Source organism: Podarcis cretensis (assembly GCF_951804945.1).
Source record: "Podarcis cretensis genome assembly, chromosome: 12".
In the NCBI taxonomy this organism is placed as follows: Eukaryota; Metazoa; Chordata; class Lepidosauria; order Squamata; family Lacertidae; genus Podarcis; species Podarcis cretensis.
Window position 1 is genome coordinate 57,324,044 of NC_137181.1, and position 23,060 is coordinate 57,347,103.

At 46.0% G+C, this 23,060-nt stretch overlaps 1 protein-coding gene across 3 annotated transcripts in view; it reads right to left on the reverse strand.

Moving 5' to 3' along the window:
* The window catches only part of ELMO1 (engulfment and cell motility 1), a 291,965-nt gene extending 269,132 nt beyond the window's left edge, over positions 1 to 22,833 (reverse strand). The window contains exon 1 of one of the 3 annotated variants that reach the window (XM_079947572.1): positions 22,171 to 22,833. The gene's annotated coding sequence lies outside the window, so the exon portion shown is untranslated. Of the gene's footprint in view, positions 1 to 2,792; positions 2,898 to 22,170 lie in introns of those variants that run through there. The other 2 variants (XM_079947570.1, XM_079947571.1) reach the window with 2 other exon arrangements.
* Positions 22,834 to 23,060: the final 227 nt, after the last annotated feature.

The window sequence follows — 23,060 nt, forward strand, 5'->3', positions numbered from 1 at the left end:
AAGAGATCTTTAATGCAACCTGGTTCCAGATTAACACCAGAACTTCAAACTTGGCATGGAAAAAAACCAGGTGACCAAACAAGCTGACAGGCAAGCACCAAATAAAAGCCTCATCATTGCATTTTGTATCAACTAAAATGTCTGGGCTTTTTTGAAAAGCAGTTCCATGAAGACAACATTGCACGAATTTAGTCTGGAGGTAACTACAGCAATGAATATCTGAAAATATGTTCCCAAAGTTATTATACTTTGAGATGAGCATAAGAGAGCTGGGATGTAAAAGAGCTAAATTGCAAGTTTTTGTTTAATTTTATTCACTGCAGTCCAATATGTTGGTAATTAATTTAATGTTTTAATGAGCTAGAATGGCTTAAGCAGGTGTTTAATAGAGATGCTTAGTCAGTTATTATTAAGTTCCTGATATTTTATAGACCGTGATGCCACGAAAACGGCAGACTGCATACAGAGATTTCCATTATCTCAATTTATCACCATTCTCTGTAATTATTTTTCAAGTAAAGCAATATGAAATGAAGTGCCAAAAAGCTTATTAATCCAATTTCTTTCTCATGGGCATAAAAGGGTGTTTACAGCCTCTCCTCCTGCACACCCCATTATTTAAAATGGATGGTGCACAGTTTAAAAGACAGAAATTCACCTTTGCCCTTTGTACGCACAATTCATTAAAGACTTCCATAACGCTTAGCATTTGTGTATTGCTTTAGTGTTCAAACTGCTTTAGATTCATTCTCTCAGTAACCCTTTCAACAATCCAATAAGACAGGTCACTCTTATCCACATATTACAGACGGATGGCTAAGCAACAGCAACTTGCCCAAAGCTGCCTGCAGCCTTCATTAGGGCTGGTTTCCAACATCGTGATGTGTCACCAGCTAAACATTGTGATATATTGATATATCACGATGTCTGAATTAGGGGTGGAGCTATGTAGAGGCATTGGTCAGCTTCACGGTTTTTCCCATTGTGATTTTTGCATAGCACACACGATTCACAATATATTGCCAGGTCAAAAATTATGAAACCAGTATCATGATATGGACTTCAAATCAGTTTTGGATGATATATTGATGTATCGCCCAGCCCTGGCCTTCGCAGCCAAGGTGATACTTGAACCAGGGATTTTCTTACCTGCTACAATACACTGGATCTCTGTTGTTTTGTTGGCTCAGAGAGTTATAGGGATATGACAAGTCATGTACAGTGGTACCTTGGTTCTCGAATGTAATCCATTCCGGAAGTCCACTCAACTTCCAAAATGTTCGAAAACCAAGGCGCGGGCTTCTGATTGGCGCAGACACCCCAGAAACAATAGCCAACAGCCGCATCAGACATTCAGCTTCTGAAAAAAGTTCAAAAACCGGAACACTTACTTCCGGATTTTCAGCGTTTGGGAGCCAGTTTGTTCGTCGACTAAGCCATTTGAGAACCAAGGTTTCACTGTAGTTCAGTCTCATGCCCCTTCAAAACCTGCATATATTTCTTGTAAGCAGGTCCAGCAATTCTGCTCACTCCACTGCCATGTGCCCTGCACCACTACATGCATCTAGCGGCTCTAAAAACGGGCTATGCGCTGCATTCTATTTTGTTACTGCGCTTTTACATAAAACCATCTGTGTGCTAATGTTCACTATAAGGCCACTCTCACGCACAAGCAACACTGGTTTGATTTGGGGAAGTTGGGAGGTGGGGGAGCAAAACAATGATAATACTGGGGTTACCGTACTTTTCCGTCTGTAAGACGCTGCCTTGTATAAGACACCCCCTCCCTCATTTTGGGGGACTAAATTTCAGAAAATGAGGGGAGATGGCCCAAAGTTGTTGAGCCTTTCCCCCCACGCAGCTGCTGGCAAGAAACACACCCTGGATCGTTTCCCGTGCGCAGCGACATCGGGTGAATTTGCACTCCCTCCAGCCATCCGGTTTGGAGGAGCGCAACCTCCCCTGATGCTGCCACGCATGGGAAACGATCTGGGGAGTGCTTCCCACGCGCAGCGGCATCGGGTGACCCCAGTTATTTGACGTGATTTTTGAGTCAAAAAATCTTGTCCAATACACAGAAAAATACGGTAATTTACATTAAGAAGAGTGGTATTATACCAACAAAAACAGAGTGGCTTGTCAAATTATTGGAGTATTACAATATTTCCAAAACAATGGGAGAAATTGGAAGGATCTCAAAAGAGAAGATAGACAGGGACTGGAATGTGTTTAAAGGATACTTGCAAAACCATATTGAAAAATCAGAACTCCGATTAGAATAAACAAGTTCCATTTTAAATACTGAAATACTAAGTAAGATGGCTAACAATGTGTAATAGAAAAAAAAGCATGACATTAGGTTAAAGGTGTGTGAAAGAAAGTAATAGAAGTGGAAAGAAATTGCAACTGAGTAGATTGGAAGTCTAACACAAAGGTGGGGTGAGAGGTGCTGGATGGTGATGGGAAAAGGAATTATCTGTGGGATTGAGTGTAGGTATGTTTGAACACTTTTAAGGATTGTATGGAATGTATGCTTGTATGCTTGTATATTCGCAATATGTGTGTATTAATGCTGAATTATATTAATAATAAAAACTTTTAAAAATCAAAAAAAGAAGAGTCCAGTTGGTTCAGTCCAATCTAGTTACAGAATCATAGACCCTGAGCCAGTCACAGCCTCTTAACTTACCTCACAGGGTTGTTGTGCGGATTAACGGGGGGAGGGTAACCATGTACACATTGGGGGTGGGAAAGGTGGCATATTAATGCAATAAAAATGCTCTTCTGCTTACCCGCTTAAGGAAGCTGGAGGTGCCAGCCAGATGGCGATGTCAGTCACCAGCCCGGCACCCAGAGATCTCCATGTGGTCGCAGCTGGAGTCTAATCAAATGCCCCAGGACTGTTGTGCAGTCTGTGTGCTAAGCTTGCAGCGTAGTTCTACTCTGACAACACAGACCTTCAGGTACCTAAACAGAGTCCCCGTTGTGAAGAGCCATTGTGATGCTTGAAAGACAGCTTGGCTCTGGAATCCTCGACAAAGTCCGCATGACTCAGCTCAAAGCCGAGGAAACGTTACGGAGCACGTTAGTAAGAATGATCTCGAGAAACCGCTTCAGTGTTTCCCAGGCAGATGCAGAATCTAACCAATTTCACCCGCCCCACCTTCCGCTAGCTGCTACCACAAGCCTACACAAGGAGGAACCCACTAACTGAAAACAGCTTTCCAGGGGTTCGGTAAGCCTCCGGTTTCTCCTGCCTGTGGCTACAAAAGCCAGATTGGTCAATCACCTGAAAAGTCACAACACTTGGTTCTCCAGCAGCCTGGAGTGGGTCCCCCGTCCTGCAGGTCTCGTTTCCTTTTGGCTTCTTCCACCAAAAGTTCTGCTTAATCTGCTTCATAGCCTGAAACACCTTTAAGCAAAATGATGGGTTTTCATGTTGGAAACATCGGAAGCTGACTTCTGAAACTCCAAATTGCGGCAGCAAAATTCACATCGGGACTTTAGTGGCCATTAATACCTGCTGCTTCCCCGGTACATTGAAGTCCGCTGGTGTGCAACTTTCAGAGCTACAGCATTTCTCCTGTAACTATCACTCATTAAACAATACTTCGGGCCAATACTTAGAGCTGCTCATGTTTCATTCACGGCATAATCCTGTATGCCTTCAGATAGTAATACAACAAAAGCCACTGTCAGCAGCAAAGAGATAATGAGTGTTTTTGTCAAGACTACTGAAAAGCATCTTGTATTATGCAAACATTTCAGTAATAAGAAAAGAAGCCTGCATATCCCTACATAATATTGTAGCAAGTGGTTCAAAATCTGCTTGCCGAACAGTATTAATTTCTCTTGAACGTCATATTAAGCAGACTAATGCAGCTAATTTTCAATGGCAGCCTGTGCAAATACTTAAAGAGCCAAGATAATGCCTTATCAGCAATTTGGCTAACAAAACCTCTTAGCAGTGGTTAACAATTGAGGAACAGGCTTCCCCACCAGAGTTGAATTCCTTCCCTCAATGCAGAGTTAAGTGGTTCATCAACACGTACAATATTATTGATATTTATTTGTAAAGAGTAAGATGAGAGATCCCCGCCCCTAGGGGCTTACAATCCAGAAATCAAAATAAGGGATAAAAAGGGAGAATAAGGTTAAAACACTTAGCTGCTTAACCAGCATCAGAGACAACAGCTTGCAATGGACAATAGCACTAATTGTGACCCAGCTACAAAGTTTTATCTCTTCACTGAACTACAATTCTCACGTTTTTCTTCACTTTCCACTGCCAGTTAATTGTCCCTTATCCCTTTCTCGTTTCTCTAGTCAAGCTCTCTTCTCTGCCTCCTCAACTGCCCATTTAGCTGCAGGATGCATAGGAAATATTCATGAATATCTGTGGAATTCAAAACCCATGTCAAGTTATGCCCTTAGATTATAAACCACATTCCATTTTTATATTCAGTACAAGTTACCACAAGTGTTACGGGGGGGGGGGGGGACACACACCCTGAAATGGTAGCAAGAGGAGTATAAATTTTTAGATGCCTAAGAAAAAGGTTATCTTGACTTAAAGCAAGACGAAGGGGAAATTTTCTGCTGAATTGGACAGACACTACAATAAGCAATGAGTTAAGGTACAGGGGAGTCAAAGGAAGAAATTTCTGCTTCTGGAAACATCAAGCAATGGACAGAATTAAAGTTAAGAAAACACAAGAGCCAGGAGCAACTTGTCCCGGATTTGAGGACCGACCTAGTTCTATTTATCATGTTCTTATTCTGCCTTTCCTCCAAAGTCCTCAGGGCAGCCTGTTCATTTTTATCTTCACAGGCACCCTGTGGGGCAGGTCAGGTGGAGAGACTGTGACTGTTTGAACACTTTTTTCCGTTATTCCAGCTGCGGTAGTTCAGGGTTGGGGAATCTTGCACCCAGGGGCCAAATGTTGACCCATCGCTGTCATGCCGGCCCCTCCCTTAAAATTCCCCGTGTGAGAATGTGGCTCTCAGGACCAAAAATCCTGCCTCCCACCCCCCACCCCTGCTCTTACGGAACATTTATTGCATTCAGACCCAATTCTGGGGGACTTTTTGCACACACAAAGCAGAGCCTCTCTTACTCCTCAATCCTATGCGCATGTACCTGGAAGCAAGACACAGCGGGCCTTGCATCTGAGTAAACGCACGTAGGGATGCACTGCTCACAATTGGCACCACGACTTTCCCACATTATATACCTGCGGACCAAAATCTCGCTGGTGCATAAGGCAACTCTCAGACCCACTAACAAATGGTCCCAGCTGCGAAGGGGAAGGCTTGAAATCCAGACAAGACCCAGAGTTCCAAAGAGATCCTGCTAACTGAAAGCAAATGCGAAGGCTACGTACACATGACAGTGATGGCTAATAATAATAATAATAATAATAATTTATTATTTATACCCCACCCATCTGGCTGGGTTTCCCCAGCCACTCTGGGCAGCTTCCAACAGAACACTAAAATACAATAACCTATTAAACATTAAAAGCTTCCCTAAACAGGGCTGCCTTCAGATGGCTTCTAAAAGTCTGGTAGTTGTTTTTCTCTTTGACATCTGGTGGGAGGGCGTTCCACAGGGTGGGTGCCACTACCGAGAAGGCCCTCTGCCTGGTTCCCTGGAACTTGGCTTCTTGCAGCAAACTTCTCGCAGCAAACTTGGCCCTCCAGCTGTTTTAGGACTACAACTCCCATCATCCCTAGCTAACAGGACCAGTGGTCAGGGATGATGGGAATTGTAGTCCCAAAACAGCTGGCGGGCTGAATTTGGCCATCAGTGCAATTAGCAGCTTTAAAAATGTAGCAAGTTCACCCCACCCCACCCGTGTTTCATCACTTTTTTACATTGTGGTACTTCTTCTTTTTTGGTGATCACTCATAGCAGAGTAAGATGGTCTTCCATAAGCACGGTTTTAACAATGAGTCTGTAAGTGACTGTGGAGGCCAATTCTGGACCCACACATCCTTCCACAGTGGGGACATTGGTTCCCAGGCCGGAGTTGATCACAGTGTGGATTTGCCAAGTGTGCCTTCCTCTTAGCACGTTTCCCCCTTGCGTTCTGAGTTCGACACCAGTGGTGACATCTTCACCAGATGGCATTACTCGATTTGCTTCCCCGTGCTAAACTCCTATTCAATGAAGCAGTCATCTGTGCATGAGGAAAAATGCACCAAGCAGCAGTATTTCTCAGGAAGCTGCAGGATACGTATAAATTTTGACAAGCCTCATGTGTACTTTGCTTCAAAAACCAGCAGCAGGAATGTGTCGGATCTGGAGCAAATGGCAACACAAACAAAGCCGAAAGCTTCTAAACTCCTCCTCCCGTCACACAGGCGAAGAAGAGGGCAGAGGAGAAGGTATGACCGGATCAGGCTTTCCCAAACTTGGGTCTCCAGCTGTTTTTGGACTGCAACTCCCACCATCCCAAGCTAGCAGGACCAGTGGTCAGGGATGATGGGAGTTGTAGTAAAAAAACAGCTGGAGACCCAAGTTTGGAGAACCAGGTGCCAGACCAGGGTTTTGCCTGACTTGCAAATAGGACTGAGTAGGACTGTACAAAAGCAGGATAGAAAAACTTTCAACAGTAAGAAGAACGAAAAAGGGTGGTCAGTATCAGCCAGGGTCAACAAGACAGAAGCAAAGTTTGCTGTGATTTCTTTAATTATTATAAGCAATATTTTATATGGTCACTTAAGTGAATAAAGCACATTTCATGTTGTATACTCAGAGTGCTGTTTTGGGGTTGTTGTTTTTTTAAGGATTAAAAAGGTACTCACTATGAAGTGCCGCACCTTTTAACATTTGGAGAGAGAAAAGGCCCAGTACTGCGTACTGTTGAGCAACCACAGAAAAAAAGCCCTATATATTCAGATCTTCAAAGCAACTTGCTGATATGGGTCACTAATACTGCCCAGTGATTATTTTTTCAAAAAAGAATATCATATAAAGCATTCCAGAAGGTCTAGAGAATGGGTAGGCAAACTAAGGCCCAGGGGCCGGATCCGGCCCAATCGCCTTCTAAATCTGGCCAGTGGACGGTCCGGGAATCAGCATGTTTTTACATGAGAATGTGTCCTTTTATTTAAAATGCATCTCTGGGTTGTTTGTGGGGCATAGGAATTCGTTCATTTTTTTTCTCTTTCCAAAATATAGTCCGGCCCCCCCACAAGGTCTGAGGGACAGTGGACCGGTCCCCTGCTGAAAAAGTTTGCTGACCCCTGGACTAGAGGAAACAGTTCTCATTTCACAGTGAATTCACTATTTTAACATGTTCCTTGCTGTCCCTGTATATCAGAGCTTCCCAAACTCTGTGTCGTGACACATTCGTGTGTCGGCTGCAGCGTGTAGGGGCATCGTACAACCACCCCACATTCCCAGGGTTTGGAAAAGTGTTAGTTTAACCTCTGGTTTGCTAGTAAAACTGAATAACTGTATAGCAAAATGATGCAGAATTGAGTTACCACGTCACAAAATGATGCTTGTCTAAAAAGTGTGTCACCAACGTGAAATGTTTGGAAAGCTCTTCTATAGATGGATAGGACTGAAAATGTTTCCAAAGCCCTCAGACAGAACATCATTCCCTCAAGAGGGCAATTTGCAATTACAGTGGTACCTCGGGTTACATACGCTTCAGGTTACAGACTCCGCTAACCCAGAAATAGCACCTCGGGTTAAGAACTTTGCTTCAGGATGAAAACAGAAATTGTGCAGCAGCGGTGCGGCAGCAGCGGGAGGCCCCATTAGCTAAAGTGGTGCTTCAGGTTAAGAACAGTTTCAGGTTAAGAATGGACCTCCGGAACGAATTAAGTACTTAACCTGAGGTACCACTGTATTTCAAAAACAGCTTTGTCTCCACCCCTCCTTTTTCTTGCTCACTAGCTCTCTCAAATGAAGGCTTCCGCTGTGGATCCAACACAAAATTACCTGGGAGTAAATCCCTTCAGACCCAATAAGGCTTACTTTTGAGTAGACATGCACCAATCAGCATCATCGGCCAAACAAGCTGCATGCACCAAATGAAGCAGAAGAGCGCAGGAGATGTTCAGTTTTCACAATGCCTACATTTTGACATCACCCCCAAAGCTGCACTCCTCCCTTGTCTCCCGAGATAGACGGGTGCCAGCAAAATATTGCAGACCGATATCATAATTAACCTTGCAGGGGTGGGAAGATGAGAGGTTCCTAATTATCATTTGTGCTATTTGCTATTTAAAGATTTGAAACAAATGTGAGCTTGGATTTGATGGCGTAATCATTTTGCAAATTTGGCTTTTCGTACCCAGGGACAAGGAAATGCAATGTTAGAAACCTGAAATGGCATTTCTGCCTGTTGTTTCTTCCCTGTTTGTATACTGAAAACCCATCTTATATCGATGGTCAGAGCAAATGCCAGAACCTCACACATCTTGTAGCAACTTGCTTCATGCTCCATGTCGCTGCTCTTCCTACTATCAGCCCTTGCAAACTCGTTTCTGACTTTCCCTTCCATGCCCTGTAGCCCCTTCGTCCTGCAACTGGCCAGCCCTGCTGCACTCGACTCCCACCCCCCAATTCTAACTTTATCTGCCTTGACTTCCTTCTTCTGCTCCATCCATCAGCTCAAGTGGTTAAAGTTGGCCACAATTTGAAGCGAATGCAAGCTGTAAACTCTACGTAACAGGAAGCGTTGGGCAACTGTTTACTGTAGGTGTATGGGTTTGCCGGCAGGATCACAGGCAGATCGAGGAGATCTGTGGCTGATCACCAAAGAGTTCTTACTCCCAATGGTGTAGCAACAACAGCAACTGCCCCCCCCCCAACCCAACAACTAGGCTGCTTACACCAAGAAAAGTTGAGAGGACCCATAAATGCATTTTACTGCATCGATGCAAAGAATTGTAGAGTTGGAAGGGGCCCAGAGGGTCATCTAGTCCAACCCCTTGCAATGCAGAAATCCTGCCCACAGCTGTCCCCGGATGAGCTTGAACCACCAACCTTCTGGTTAACTGCCAGATGCACTGTCCCACTGCGCCACAGAGGACTGATACTGGGAACAAATTCCTGGGCAGAGATCACTCAGAGGCGCCACACTCCTTAAACTGTAAGTTAAGCCCACACCAAGCCACTATTTTGCACTTGGAGCAAGTGCTAAACCTCAGAATTCTACCAGGAGGGGGGGCACTGATCCCACAAGTATGCCCACCCATTCTTCTATGTGATTTTTTGCAAATTGTAAATGGTTATGGCTGAGGAATACTCAGAATCAGAACAAGCCAAGATGAAGGGAGGGACAAGAGGAATAATGACAGATTTATGAGTAAACAGAGGGCAGAACTGGGGGGGGGGGCAGGTTGGGAGGGGGAGGAATGCCATTTCCTATTAGTTTAAGTTCTAGGCAACCCAACAAAGTTAAGCGCACCAAGACTGAGGGTAAAGGTAAAGGTACCCCTGCCCGTACGGGCCAGTCTTGACAGACTCTGGGGTTGTGCGCCCATCTCACTTAAGAGGCCAGGGGCCAGCACTGTCTGGAGACACTTCCGGGTCACGTGGCCAGCGTGACATCGCTGCTCTGGCGAGCCAGAGCCGCACACGGAAACGCCGTTTACCTTCCCGCTGGTAAGCAGTCCCTATTTATCTACTTGCACCCGGAGGTGCTTTCGAACTGCTAGGTTGGCAGGCGCTGGGACCGAGCAGCGGGAGCGCACCCCGCCGCAGGGATTCGAACCGCCAACCTTTCGATCGGCAAGTCCTAGGCGCTGAGGCTTTAACCCACAGCGCCACCTGCGTCCCTTCAAGACTGAGGGACTTCATGCTTAATTCTGACTGCTGCCCACATTACGTAACCGCAAGGGATTGCTTCAATTAGGCCTTTTGCATTTTAATCTTTGTTAATGCTTTTGGCACATTTGTTACAAGTGGCCTTTGCACATTAGATCAAAAATCAAAACTGGAAAACAATGCTTCCATATGCAAGCACCAATCAGGGATAGCAGAGATCCAAGATCTATTAGACTTCACTCTGCTGTCTAAAGGAGAGTCCAGCTGGGTACAAGATGGAGTCAAGACATTGCAAGCCTTCAATGGTTTACAGGAGAGTGTGCTTAAACATGCAATTAGTGGATTCACCGTATTTTTCGCCCTATAGGATGCACTTTTTCCCCTCCAAAAATGAAGGGGAAATGTGTGTGCGCCCTATGGGGCGAATGCAGGCTTTCGCTGAAGCCTGGAGAGTGAGAGGGGTCGGTGCGCACCGACCCCTCTCACTCTCCAGGCTTCAGGAAGCTATCCGCAAGCCTTGCAAGCCCGGGGGAGTTCCTGCTGGGCTCCCAAGGCTTGCGGAGAGCAGCCTGTTCTGGGTGCTGGGGTACCTCAGGCTTCCCCCGTCCCAGCCCTGCGCTTGGGGGGGGGGGGGAATAATTTTTTTTCTTTATTTCCCCCTCCCCCCAAAAAAACTAGGTGCGCCCTATGGGCAATGCGCCCTACAGGGCGAAAAATATGGTAATTACCTGCCTCATACATAGCGTAAAGGCAGTATGGGCTTTCTCTTGCAGCAAGAAAACTTAGGAATAAATGCCACTGTGTGGTAGTGAGATATGTAAAACCAAGTAAGTTATGTATTCATTTATTTAATAATGTTTACATACCGCTTAACTCCAAACAGAACAGAACAAAATACCCCCTGTGTGGTTTATGTACTAACAGGGGATGAGGATCGCGTTGCCTTATCCCAGGCCCAACTCACACACTGGCTATCTGGGTCTATGCTAAATCCCATCTTTAGAATAATGAGGCTAAACGGTTTTATATTTGGGGCTGCGAGCTCGTTAAAAAAAATAGGAGGCCTTTTGGGATGAACTGTTTCAGCAGTTAAGCTTTTATTAGGCTTCAGTTGCCATCTGAAATCATGGCTGTTGTTATGAAAAGGGACGCACAAGTCGTCCGTTCTTGGTAACAAGAGTGAAAGGACGCCATGAGAATGCGACGCATGTATGCGACAGTGCTCAGAGCGACGCGCCTTTCAGCTCATGCTGCCTCCATCCACTCAAGGGAGAAGCAGGTACATAAAATCAACATTTCTAACATGGGCTGCTCTAAAGGCAGCAGCTTATTTCAGAATATATTAGACACCTGTGCATTAACTAAACAACTGTTATGCGTTTGAGGAGTGGGTGGGCTGTATGCCTGAGCCCCCCTTTCTAATTCCTGGATCCCGCATGGATTCAATTGCTGGAATAGCCAGGCCGGCCTGGTAATGGCCCACTAAGTAAGGGTCGCCAAGGGAACAAAGGAAGTGGCTCTGTGCCAGAGAGCGAATGGGTGGGCTTTTCTCCCTCAACCGTCTGGTAGACAGAAAGACAAAAAGGCAGAGTTGAGAGTGATGTGTGCTATACGCTGGATGCAAAATCTCTGAAACGCAGAGAGAGGAAGCCTGCCTTGATTTCGGCTGGAATCCGAGGCTGTGGCAATGGGAGAAGCAGGACCTCCTGGTAGGCTCAGGTGGTATAGATGTGTAAATAAACAATATATCCTAAAGCCACCTGTGTCTCCTTTCCAAAACGAAAAAACGAACTCTGGGTAAGTACCTGGAATCCCTGGGATCTCGCACAGCTCACTTATAGTCAAGAACTATATAACCTGTTTTCCCAGTAGTGATGTATGGAAGTGAGAGCTGGACCTGGTGTATCATCAGGGAGGTATTTTGCAAAGCCACCTTGCATGAGATTCAGGATTATCCTATAGGTATGCAATAGTGTTAGATTATTAAACCTAGACAGCATCTTCAAAAGCAGAGACATCACCTTGCCAACAAAGGTCTGTATAGTAAAAGCTATGGTTTTCCCAGTAGTGATGTATGGAAGTGAGAGCTGGACCATAAAGAAGGCTGATCGCCGAAGAATTGATGCTTTTGAATTATGGTGCTGGAGGAGACTCTTGAGAGTCCCATGGACTGCAAGAAGAACAAACCTATCCATTCTGAAGGAAATCAGTCCTGAGAGCTCACTGGAAGGACAAATCGTGAAGCTGAGGCTCCAATACTTTGGCCACCTCACGAGAAGACTCCCTGGAAAAGACCCTGATGTTGAGAAAGATGGAGGGCACAAGGAGAAGGGGACGACAGAGGACGAGATGGTTGGATAGCATTCTCAAAGCTACCAGCATGAGTTTGACCAAACTGCAGGAGGCAGTGGAAGACAGGAGTGCCTGGTGTGCTCTGGTCCAGGGGGTCACGAAGATTCGGACACGACTAAACAACAACAATATAACCTGTGCTACTTTTCTAGAAAAAGAGGTGTTGGACCTCACCATGAACTTCTCCCTTGTCCTCCACCTGAAAGGTGCCAGAGCTGAGGTCCGGTGAGTTCTGGATGGGGGAAAAAGAAGCCCTGTGTATAACTGTCTATTTAACATTCCTTGACAATTTATCATTTTTAATGTGTTTTCCTCTGGTGCGAAGTTTATTTTCACTTCCCAAAAAAATATTTCTGTTAAAATATTTATATCCTATCTTATCTTAATGCCTTAAAGGTGATTTCCAACATGCTTCATATAGGGTGCATGTTTCATTTACTTTCTATACATCTTTTTTCTGTCCTCCTTCCACTTCCGTGTTATTTTGACAGTATTTAGACGGCAAGGATTTCGGACGGGGGGCTTTGTCATATTTTAAGGGCTGTGCAGTTCACTCCACACAAAAATTGTGTTTTTAAATTCCTGTCTTATTTGCGAGTACACAAGGGGAACTCCTACGCATTGCAACCGAGAGACAAAATATAGTCGAGCAATGATGCAACAGCTAGAACACAGCATCCTACACATTCATGCCAAAATGAAATACTTGCATTAAATTAGTTAAGTGCCCACCAGGCTTTTTTCTTTCTTTTTTTCATATTTCCAGTAAGGAAGCTGGAATTAGTTATAAGTGCCTGGTACACATGCCGAGTTTGCCTCCCCGACTGCACAGCCCACAGTTTTTTTTCTACAGAGGTCAGCTTCTGTGGGAGAACAGCTCACTGTGTGGCAGAGGGACAACAGGTGCAATTATTAATTATTATTATTACTACTACTGTGTGGCAGAGGGAGAGTGTAAGCATGAAGGGGGGGAGGCAATTGATGTGTGTGAAGTATTGTCTCCCCACGCCTCTTTTAAAAAGAATCATAATAAAATCCTAGAACTGGAAGGGACCCCGAGGGTCATCTAGTCCAACCCCCTGCAATGAAGAAATATTTTGCCCAATGTGGGACTCGAACCCACAGCCCTGAGATTAAGAGTCTCATGCTCCACTGACTGAACTACCCCAGCAGTCCCAGCAGCAGTATTAATAATAATTTTAAAGTGTTTTACAAGCTTTGATTCTAAGCTCTGCAGCTGAACTGGGATTCAAAACTAGCTTCTATTTACTGAATACCATGGATCCCAGAGTGATATAAAAATTATAGAGCAAATCATTGTAAAGTAGTACTCACTGGCTGGGACTGTAGAGCAAGTTATCTGGAGGGTGTCCAGACTAGTAAAGGCTGCCTTAATGAAAGGAATGTACGAAACCAAGGATGGGGACCTATAACCCTCCAGCTGCCATTGGAACTATACTCCCAGGCAGTGTTAGAAATCAGCCAGGCGCCAAGTGCATTTTGCAACTGGCGCAGGTCCAACTCCAACCAATTGGAGATCTTCGGATGCCAGGAAAGCAAAACGTCACTTAGAGAAGGATCTGAAATTTTGTCATTTGTTTTATTTCATGTTTTAATGCATTGCAAACTACTTTAAGATTTGTTCTTTAACATCTAAAGAGGAATAGAAATGAAATTAATAAATATATTATTATTATTATTATTATTATTATTATTATTATTATTAATAGAACTCCACCACAAAAGGGCACCTTTTTGTGGTGACCATAACCTGAGTTTAAGGTGCCATTTGGTGATGAAATACTATGGCTGAGTTTCTAATGCTGTCCATCATCCATTGTCATTGGCCTGGCTGGCTGAGGACAAAAGAAGATGGAAACCAGACTCTCCACAGCCTTCTTCAACCTGTGGGTCCCCAGATGTTGTTGAACTACAACTCCCATCACCCCTAGCTAGCAAGGCCAGAGCTCAGGGATGATGGGAGTTGTAGTCCAACAACATCTGGGGACCCACAGGTTGAGAACCGCTGCTCCAGAACATGGGTAGGCAACCTAAGGCCCGGGGGCCAGGTGCGGCCCAATCGCCTTCTAAATCCGGCTCGTGGATGATCTGGGAATCAGCGTGTTTTTACATGAGTAGAATGTGTGCTTTTATTTAAAATGCATCTCTGGGTTATTTGTGGGGCATAGGAATTCGTTCATATTTTTTTTCAAAATATAGTCTAGCCCACCACATGGTCTGAGGGACGATGGACCAGCCCACGGATGAAAAAGGTTGCTGACCCCTGCTCCAGAATATCTGGAGTCACAGGTTCACCACCCCTGACTGAAAAAAATCTCTTTTTACAGGTATGAATATCTACTCAGAAGTAACACATTGAGTTCACATTTGAAAGAATGTGGTAGGAGACATGAAGGCATCTCAAATAGAAGTTAAAGATCCAGTTCTGGATTGTGGTGAACTTTTAAAAGGAAGGTTTTTCACCAAGCTACATTAAATTTTTACACCACCCATTATTCATTGATCCCAGGGAGGTTTACAGCATAAAAATGAAAAAAGGAGTAGAAATTGTGTCTCAAACTAGCAAACAGGCACAAAATAAAATTTATTAATAGAAACCAGAACAAAATATTTGGAAACTGCTTCCGCAGTACATTTCTTTTCCTGTTTCACTTCCTATTCAAAAGCACGGTGGTTCAACTTTAAAGATGCCAGCATATCAATAAATCACACTTTTAACACTTTCAAAATGGACTTTACAAATATAGCGGCCCCCTGGTAGCAAGCTACCACAGAGAACTAAATAGAGGATAAAGTTACAGCCTTTGCAGTAAATTCGCTTGCCTTTTAAACCCAGGGTTGTGATATGAACAGAGTTGGTATCCTCAAGCGGTGCAATACATAGTATTTTATTGCATTTGATTCCTACCAATATTCCAGGTCTTAAAAGTTTATTGCTCAGCTGACTTAAAATGAGCAGGAAGGCGGGGGGGGGGGGGGCAGGAGACTTCCAGAAGCAGAAAGTAAAGGGGAAACTAAACAGAAATCTTTAGTACTTTAATAGCACACACGTAACGTTTCCCTTTTTGCCACAAATTCGTCTTCTTTTTTAAAAGCATATTCAGTACAGGGAATGTTCTTATAGCTACACAAATCTAAATCTATTGTAATGGAAGTGCTGCATTTTTGCTCTTAAAAGGTCAGGCACAACATTAATTAATCAGCTCTCATAAAAAAGTAACAAAAATAGGCTGAAATATGCAAAATGTCTTGTCCTCTAGGCATGGGTCCCAATTGATACTGAACTTTTTCTTCCTTTGCTGAACATTCTACAAGTGAACTGTTGAATGGCCTCCTAAGGTGGAAGTGAGATTTCCTGTAAACTGCTGTCAGACAACCAGGATTTAGGAAAATACTATCTTATAATTGACATACTTTTTTCTACTTAAAAGAACGCAAACTTATCAATTTTCTTCAACCGTGCCAGTTTACAACAAGGAGCAACTTGCTCCTCAACAACCAACGTCAAACAATAATAGGGTCACAGAAGGGAAGGAATGAAGTGCTTCCAGGACCAAATAAAAGAAACATGGAATTGCTTGTTTTGAGAGCAAAGCACAGAGACGTTCAAAGAAAGCGGCAACTTGCAACAATTTGGTAAGAGGCTTTGGGAGAAAGTTGGCCGCCATTAGCCAATCTGCTCCAAACACTCTCAACTGAAGGCAACAATGATGGGAGCTGGTTTATGTAAATAACATCCTCATTATTCCTGAACTGCACCACTCAATGCTGAAGTAAGGGGTTGCATGTCTGAATGATCACCCATTACATGGAGACAGGAAACCCTCCGAGGATGCAGAAAACTGTGTCAGAAAAGGGCTTTGCATAGCCCCTTCTAAGGCACGCTGTTTTTATTCAAGACGTTTGTTGTGGGAAATCAACTCAGGGATTCACAGATTTTGAATGGTCACCATAGATAAGGCCTGGTTCTCCCTGCAGACTGGGGCCTTGTCTCTGATGTCACGGAAAGCTTCAGAGTGCCTTCAAAGCATGGTGCGACATGGCCCAGACCAAATTACCGTCATAGGAAATGGCCACATACCTGCATACAGATATATTTTTTCCAACCAAGCCCAACAGGCGTTCTCCAGGGTCTCAGGAAGAGCTCTTTCAAATTATCTGATTCTTTAACTGGAAAAGACAGGAACTGGTTTTCTGCATGCAAAACATGTGCTTTACCTCTACCTCCTCAGCCTTGTGTGCCCATCTCCCATCCAGGCACAGACCCACTCCAGATCCGCTTAGCTGTGTTATGGCTGCTCCTTTATGTGACTTTAGGCTCTGCTGATTCTATGAACTGGTCCTAATAAAAGGGTTATGGCCATAATAAACGGGTCAGGTGGGAAAGAAAAGAAAAAAGACAACCGGAGAAGCATAAAAGTGTTTTACAGTTTTTAAGAAACTAAAATGGAAGGTAATGCCAAAAAGGCAATAACAGTTTAATGATTGTTACTTCAGTTTTATGCAAAGCTGTTGAAAACAAAATCTTTCATGGCATGCAACAATTACAAGACCAGATGATTCTTTTAAAAAGACTTTCTAGCAAGATAGAGCGTTTAGCTCAGTGCACAGAGTTCCTATGTTAAACCTTGGCATTTGCAATTGAAAGATATCGGCTAACAGGATAGACCTCTACAGTACTTGCAACACAAGATCTTGAAAAGGCCACTGGTCTCCAAGTGGTGGGTTGGTTCTCAAACTTGAGTCTCTGGCTGTTGTTGGACTACAACTCCCATCATCCCTAGCTAGCAGGACAAGTGGTCAGGGATGATGAGAGTTGTAGTCGAACAACGGCCAGAGAGCCAAGTTTGAGAACCACTGCGATTAATGGTTCACCACCTGACCTATCTCAACCTACGGTGAGTTGCAGCAACAATACAATCGCCATACAAAGATATGGTAACAAACAAAACGGTCAGCTGCCAAATGTGCCCTTCAGCTAAAGGCTGGCCTGGGGTCCAAAAATGTTGAGATATTTCCAGTGCAGACAAGACTTGGGGCAACGGTCCTTTCCTGGTGTAAGGAAGGAGCCTTATTATGTTTCAACCTGCAAGGTGGCATTCACAAAGCACGACGATTCATCTCTGCAGCAAAGCACATGGTTCTCCCCAAGATGTTCAATAACTTTCATTCATCTATAATGGCCTTTATAGACAGCAAGTATTTTGAGGACCGCAAACTACACATCATGTTTGTTCCACATGCTGTTATTTACCTCAAACTCTTTGGCACAGGCAAGTTCAGGAACACATTTACTTCGAAACGCAAACCAGCTTTGAGTATAGCTGGGCAGGCTGCTCCGAAAAGTCTTATCAAAGGAATAGAAACATGTACAGCCTATTAGCGAAGGGATATTTTAGAAGGTCTTGGTGGAATGGTCTTAATTACCCAAAGCTGGGAGGCAGCAGGGCCTCCAGATGTTCCTTTATTTTAGCCGTCTTTCTCATTCAGTAACTTCAAAGGCCCACCGAACACAAAGGACATCCTGATTTTCAATGCAGTGCTGGAACACCATGTCCCTCTGCGATGCAATCCTACACCCAGCTCCCCTGAAAGAAGTCCCACCCAGTTCAATGGGACCTACTCTCAGGTAAGTGTGCAGCGGCCTACAAGGGCCTTCGCTCTTCAAATGCAGACCTAACGTTGCTCATGGATTCCTTTGAGAATGCCAGGGCAAAGGGAGGGGGGCCAGTGGATCACTTGATTGCCGGCATGGAAAGCATGAGATCACATCCTAAAAGCAAAAGAAAATAGCCGAAGCCCTCACGGCAAGGGCTCAAACTGCACAATCCAAGAGATTTCAGCAAACAAAAGGCGGAAGGAAGGGTGGAGCGGCACCACACAAGCACACAAAAGTTTGCCACAGAAAGAGCCCTGTGAGGAAGTGCTGTTACATGCACCGTTGTCTCAAGAAGAAACCAACCGTCTAGTTAGTTTCCTTCTCCCACTAGACACCCAGGAGAAAATGTGCACCCTGATAAACTGAGGAGGAGGCCAGAAATGCCTCCCTTACGATGAGAGAGGCACATTACATGCGCTACCAGAAGGTATGGATGCATCACAGGCGAGAGAGTGCGCAAGCCCCTTGCTCCAGGGCAATTTTATTGAACAGAAATCCCTGGGAATAAAGAGGCTGTAGAGGCTGTTGACATCCATGGCAGTAAAATGAAACAAAGCTTTCTACAATATCTGCTTTCTGTAGGTTGTTCTGTGAATTTTACAGAATTGAAAAGAGACTCTGAGCACATTTTTCCTGCTTAGCATGATATCACGGAAGTGGAAGGGGTAGAAAACTCTCTGCCTGTGACAAACCTCACTCTTCATTCTGCTTGATGCTGAGAGCACGGGGCCAGCTGCTCCTGGAAGGTTCAAAGATCTCGCTGCCCTAATTAGTCGCCATGAAATAATTTATGAGTAGCAACTTAAAGTCAGACATCGTTATCCTATGGAAGGAGAATGTCTTAATACTTGTAAGAAACAGCAAATTATTAGTATGGATTCGCCCTGGGTGATAAAGCGACGTGTGCACATATAGCATGTCGAAATAGAAAAATACTTATAGATAACAGGTGACGAAATACCAAATTATTCCTCCATACATTTACAGAGCCCACCCATGCAACTGCTGACTCGGTCCATTCAATATTTAAAAATGCACAAATCAGTCTAAAAGGTCCTTTTAAATTTTAGTTGAACAGGCCATTCCCCAACAATATGGCCTACTCAGAACTTGCCAATTACAAAAAAAACCACATAAATGGAAGAAGAGAAATTCAAATGGTTTCAGTAGACAGCACTAGAAAATAGAAGTGATGTTTTGGGATTTTTCTCTCCCCCCCCCCCCCCGCCGTAGTGGAAAAGAAATAAAGAAAAATAATTACAATTGTGGGTGAAGTTCTGATACACTCACAGGACAATATCCAGCCAAAGAGTTCAATGTACGAGTTCAGCATACCCTTTAATCTCTCCCACTAAAAAAATGGGGAAGGGGTGAAGTGTTTAACTTTATCCAGCTATACCTTTAAATTGCTTAATTCAGACATTTTAAATACACACCAAAAAACCATAGAAGTGCAAAAGCAACTTAAGTAAAAATATATAGCACAAAACCCTGTAACTGATAAAAAACTGTGGTTATCAAAACTCTCTTTGGAGGGAGTCACGCCCTGGAATGAAAGTTTAGCTTTTTAGTCAGAAATATCGTTAAGTAATTGCTGGTACTGCAAACTCAACTAGATGAATGCAACTGATTTTTGGTTTTCAATGCCAGCTCTTGCATGAAGTCCTGCTGGTAACTTTCACCTGCCTCTCGCTGCCCAGTCACTCAATTCCATACAGAGCCCAGCTGCAGCAGAATAAAACTATATTATTATTTGCAAATTTTTGTTGTGATTGAGTAAGTGACATTTCTCTTTATTCGCTGAAAGATGGGTGTCACATGCAGTTCATGAACTTACTGAACTTTCCATCATAATCAAGATAGTATATATATATGTATATATATATATATTGTAAACTGGAGATTTTTTATATGGTGTGCAGAGTACACTTTAGAGCAGGGGTGTCAAACTCAAATTCATCGGGGGCCACATCAGCAGTTTGGTCACCCTCAAAGGGCCGGTTGTATCTGTAGGACTATGTGTAAAGTGGAGGTTTCCTGTGTAGAACGGCCGGCGCCGCTAGAGGGCAGACATTCTCTGGCTTGTAGGCTGCCGCGCATGCGCTGAAGAGGCGGCTTTCTTGTGTCAAAAAAAAAGAAGAAGTGAGAATAAAAGGTGAAGGCTGGCAGCCGGCGGCGGCTACACGGGCCACATGACGAGGTCTGGCGGGCCGGATTCGGCCCGCGGGCCTTGTGTTTGACACCCGTGCTTTAGAGCGTATCAAAGGGCAGGCCCTGGGCCAAGCAGCTAGCACTGAAATTCAAATAATACTTGGGGGCAAGGGGAGAATGGATGGGCACAAGGGGCCTGGGCCCAAAGGCTTCACAGGAAAGGAGGGCCTTGAAGAAAACAGAAGTTGGCACCAAGCAAGTGTTTTGGAAGGCTATTGAAAGCAGACAAAGCCGCAAGGGGGGACAGACAGCCTCTTTTGAAGGAGCAAGAGATTTTCAGAAGATGGAGCAGGAAGCTTTTAACTAATGATACAGAGGAATCAAGGCATGATGCTTGCTCCCATTGAGGGTTGCACTGTAAATTCCACTGAATTCAATGGGGCTTGCTTCCAAGTAAAAAGGTCTCTCTCATATATGTGTGTGTTTTACTGTTTATTTTAAACCTGGGTGTTTTAAACTTTTTGCTGAAATTGTTTTGTGCGTTAATTTTGGGTTTTATAACTGATGTCATGCTTGCAAGCCACTTGGAAGCCATTCTGGCCTGTAAGCGGCATAAATATCAAGCACCACCAACATTTATACACAGGGCTGGGCTTACCTGTAAGGAGGCAAGGCCAAGACTCAGTTGACAAGAAATAAGGTAAGGGGGGTCAAGTCCTCAGCTCCTTATCCACCCGCTTGCAAATCTCCCTTAGGCATCAAAATGCCTTCGGCTACCTTTCTGTTACATAAATTGTCTGCTTTATAAAATATCCCTACATTGTAGGGGCAGGTAAGGTGCCAGCATCAGGTTTAAGGCAGTGGAGGTAGTCCATCCCCCCCCCCCAGGGTGCCAAGCTAAGAGGATGCAAAATAAAATAAAATACTTAAGGCAGGAACCTACTGAGAAGATCAATTCAAAAAGCAACTGTACCAAAAGGAATGTGCGTCAAAATAAAAAAAATATTTAGTGGGGGTCCTCGCTTAGGGTGCCATATAACAAGAGCCTGTCCCTGAGCTATTTCCTAACCCCACAACTTAGGGGCATCCCCCTCTCCCGTTTCTAGCTAGCCTGGTAGCGCGGTTTTTGTCTTGACCCGCATCAGGCTCAGGGTTCACACGTGCGGGCCGAGGAAGTCAGGTGCAGAGGCGCGGAAAAGGGGAAGGGTCGAGAAGAGGAAGAGGAGCTCGTGAGAAGGGAGAAGAGGGAGGGCGAGAGAGCAGCCCCCAAGCCGCTTATCTAGGGCAACGCCGGCCCCCCCCCCCCGGAGGCAGGCGCGCCCGCCCGCCCATCCCCGACCCCGGCAAGCGCCCCACGCGCAGGCAGCGGCTGCCGATCGAGCACGCGGAGGGGGGGGGGAGAGGCTTGCTTCCCCCCCCCCCCCCAACTGCAGCTGCGTCCTCCTTCCTCCCCCCCCCTCCTTCCTCGGGCGCCTGTCTCCAGGCGCTGCCCGGGTCTCTCGCCCAGGCGGAACAGATCCCCCCCCCAAAAAAAAACAGCACACACCTTCCCCCCCCCTCCTGTTTGGCTGCTGCGCGGACGCCTCCATCGCCCTCCCCGGGGACAAACGGCAGCTCCGGGCCAGAAAGGAGGGAGGGGAGGCCACCTGCTGCGACCCCCCCCCCATCCCTCCCGGGGAGAGGAGCCGCCAGCGCACCCGCGCAACTCCGCAGCTCTCCGGATGCCCCCTTCCTCTCCTCTTGAAAGTCTTCCCTGCGGGCGGCCAGCACTTCTTTGCAGGATCAGCTCCCCTGCCTCCCCCCCCCCCCCCGCCGCATTTCCCACGCGCGCCTTCCCCAGCCCCTGCCGCGCAGGTAGAGCCCGGCAGGTCCCCAGGGCGAGCCCGGACGCGCGCACGGCAGGGAGCAGGGTCACCCCCCCCCCCCGCAGCCAACTCGGCGGGACTTGCTCCCGAGCGGACGGCAGCCTCCCCGCAAAAGAAACCCGCAGCTGCACCTCCCCGTCCAAGGCAGCAGCAGTAGCAGCAGCCCGCGCCCCCGAGCCAGCGCCCGTGCAGTCTTGCCAGCCCGCCTCGCCCTCCTGCCCGCGATCCTAAACCGCGAAGCCCAGCAAGCAGCCCGGGGATCCCGGCGCGGAGGAGGAGGAAGTTGGGCGCCGCGCTCGGCGGGGGCTCCGCCGGAGAAGTTGGCCTCTTACCGCGGCTTGTTTGGGTGCTTCTCTGGGCGACTCTCTCTTTCTCTTTCTATCCCATCATCAGAGTCCAAGGCGCGCAGCACACAAGCCCCGCGCAGAAGCCTCGCCGCCGCCGCCGCCGCCGCTCGCACTTCCTCTTCCTTCCTTCCTCCTGCTGGCCGGAGACGCGATTTGCATCTGCAAAGAAGCCTCCCCCCCCAAGATGATCTCTTAAAAACTCATCGTTTCTTTGGAGACGGAGAGTTGCTGCTGCTGCTGCTGCTGCTGCTGCTGCTGCTTTTCGCCATGCATCCGCCTTCGGTCTTCACGGCTTTCAATCGCTGATCCGCCGCGATCCTAAAGGCATGTTCCTTCGACGTACCGAGGGGTTGGCAGGCTTTGCGCAACGCCGCGGATCCCGGCGATGGGGGACCCTTCCAACTTGCCAGGCCTGGGCGGAAAGAGAGCGGCGCGTAACGGATCGGCTCGGCTCTCTGTCTCGGAAGGCACCTTCAAAAATCAAAAGAAAGCAACGAGCCCCTTTGAGGGTGTTTTGCTAAAAAATGCTTCTGGAAGCCGGAAGAGTGTCGCGTAGGCAGGAGCCGCTTCCCATTAGACTTTGGAGGGTGGCCGGGGGGGATTTGCGGGCAGCGACTGCCCAAAACACTCCTCGCTGCGCTTACGTGGGATTGACCCAAGATAACACTTGCTTTTTGGAGGCGCGTGCAAGCGCAGCTCGGCAGCAGCGCGGATCCTTAGCAAGCGAGGGCAGCAGTGAGCACATTATGTCGCATATATAGAATTGTGGACTTGGAAGGGACCCCGAGGGGATATGTATATACCTCCAATTTCAAATTTGTTTGCAACCAGCCATCGCTGTAGTTGAGCCTTGCAAATCATGCTTTGCCCCTCTT